Source organism: Aplysia californica, unplaced genomic scaffold (genome assembly GCF_000002075.1).
Source record: "Aplysia californica isolate F4 #8 unplaced genomic scaffold, AplCal3.0 scaffold00989, whole genome shotgun sequence".
NCBI classification, from domain to species: Eukaryota; Metazoa; Mollusca; class Gastropoda; order Aplysiida; family Aplysiidae; genus Aplysia; species Aplysia californica.
In genome coordinates this window covers 45,309-47,703 of record NW_004798259.1, presented here as the reverse complement: position 1 = coordinate 47,703, position 2,395 = coordinate 45,309, and the positions used below count along the sequence as shown (strand labels likewise).

Below are 2,395 nucleotides of genomic sequence, written 5' to 3'. Positions count from 1 at the left end.
GGGGGCAGAGACAGATGTGCAGACAAACAGATGGGCGATACATGATAGACATACACACAGAGACGGACAAAGAGGCACACAGATAAACCAAGGCCCATACATAGACAACATCAATACAGATGACATCTCTCGAATACACATCAAATGGTCGAGACAGGTCGAGAAGCAACTGAGAAAACTCACTAGGAATAACAAAGACTAACACATTAATAATAACAAAGACTAACACACTAACAATAACAAATATTAGTTCAGTTTTAGTAAGTGTTTTACCGCACTTGCAACACAATAAAAGTATAAGTACGAAGATTAGAGGTGTTACAAGAGAGTAAAAAACATAAAAAAGAAGGAGGGGAGATAGAGACGATAGATTTTTTTTATAGGAAGGAAGGAGCAAACCACACCAGAGCACCCGCCAACCACTCACATTCAACAAAGATTAACACACTTATCTAACAATAACAAAGCCTAACATACTAACAATATAACAAAGACTAACACACCAACAATAACAAAGACTTACACATTAATGTGGCAATAACAAAGTCTAACACACTAACAATAAGAAAGACTGACAACACAGTACAGAAAATGTGTGACGACAAACAGAGCCGCAAACATTCACGTCACTCACCTTTACGTATGAAGTCAAGCAAAGAATGTATCCTTTTGAGGCCCATGCAATATCTGCGAGGAGAAACAGAAAAAGAAATAGCAATTTAGTGTAAGTTTATTAGTAGTAGTAGTAAGAGTTTCACGGCACTTGCAAAACAGTAAGGTCGTATAAGTGCCGAAGAATAGATGTTATTACAAGACAGTAACATACACAGAAGGAAGAAGCAGGAGAGATTATAAGGACGATAGATGTTTAGTAGGACAGAAGGAGCAAACCACACCAGATCACCCACCAACCACCCACAAATAGCAATTTATTACAGTGTAAAGTGTTACAATATTATCTTAGGAATCACACATGTATTAGTATTATATATTGTTTTATTGTTGTTGTTGTTGTTGATTGTTCTTGTTGCAATCAATGATACCGTTTTTTTCATGGTTCTACAGAAACTGAAAACATGGTCACTTTTAAGACTTGAACAAGCGGGCTAAACCAGATTTCAGGGCTTTCCATACATTTTTTGTTTAGTTTTTGTTGAGGTTTAACGGTGCTCGCAACTGCATTAAGGTCAAATATGAGCGCAAGAAGAGTGCCCTACTTACAGGAGAAGTTTGGTATCATTGGTGTACATTATATTTGTTTGGTTATAACTGAACATTTAATGGGTAAAAACTTAACCTTCGTTTAAAAAAAAAACCCAGCATTTTTCCAGATAAACCTCTAATTTTGTGCTCAAGTATAATACTTTGAATACGAGATTCTATAGGAACAGACATAGTAAGACGGAGGAAATTTTCTGGGGTCCCTTTCGATCTAGTCTAGCTCTTTAATTATGTCAGTAAAATGTGTGATCAACCTTATCACCTGCGTTTGTTGTTTTTGTTGTCGCTGTGGTTGTGGTGGTATCCCTTTAGTTTTAATGGAGTCAGTAAAATGTGTACTCAACTTTATCACCAGCTTTGTTGTTATTTTTGTTGTTGTTGTCTTTATTTTTGTCAGTGTTGTCCTTGTTGTTAGGGAGATAGACTCGTAGAGATGTGATGTACAGAAATTGATAGTAATCTGTTCTTGCATTGCATTACAAGTTAGTTTTTTCACAGTTGTTGGTATTGTTCGTGATCCTACTGCTTCAGTTGCTGAGGATGCTGTTGTTGTTATTATGGATGTTGTGGCTGTTGATGTTGCTGTTATCGTCTTCGTTGTTGCTGTTATTAAGATGGCAGTGTTGTTTTCGTCATTGAATTAACACTTTTTTGGTCAATATTGTTGACATTGTTTGTAATCCTACCGTTAAAGTTACTGATCATGTTGTTGTTGTTGTAGTTGTTGTTGCTGCTGTTGTTGTGGTTGTTGTTGTTGTTGTTGTTGTTGTTCGTCATCATCGTTCTCCTTGTTTCTATCTCTCTTTTTATCGCCTCATACTCACACTCAAACCGATATTATAATCCAACAGAAAGTGTGAAAGAAAACTTACGTGTAACACTGTACACTTTTTAATTGAAAGAAACTCAAATCACTTGTAGTCCCACACTCGAATTTATATAAACATAAAAACACCTCACACAAAACACACAGCAAGAAGGCAACTCATCTATCGCTCCGCATGTTTCACTCAGCACGTGCCCCACAACACTGTTCCCCAACGTGAGCAGAGCAGAGCAGGCCCATCTGTAACGTCTAATGTCTGTGTTGTAGTCCACTAACTTCTGTCGTGCGCAGTGGCAGAGTGAGCGAGGGCGGGATCAATACGGAGTGTGGCCGCACGCGCTCCCCCCC

General features: G+C 38.0%; 1 protein-coding gene across 15 annotated transcripts in view; it reads right to left on the bottom strand.

Annotated features, from left to right (window-relative positions):
• Window positions 1–2,395, bottom strand: part of LOC101857755 (sodium bicarbonate cotransporter 3) — a 150,274-nt gene that overhangs the window by 112,275 nt on the left and 35,604 nt on the right. For 12 of the 15 annotated variants that reach the window (XM_035973074.1, XM_035973081.1, XM_013089580.2 and 9 more), the window contains exon 2: window positions 635–687. The gene's annotated coding sequence lies outside the window, so the exon portion shown is untranslated. Of the gene's footprint in view, window positions 1–634; window positions 688–2,093; window positions 2,319–2,395 lie in introns of those variants that run through there. The other 3 variants (XM_035973075.1, XM_035973076.1, XM_035973078.1) reach the window with 3 other exon arrangements.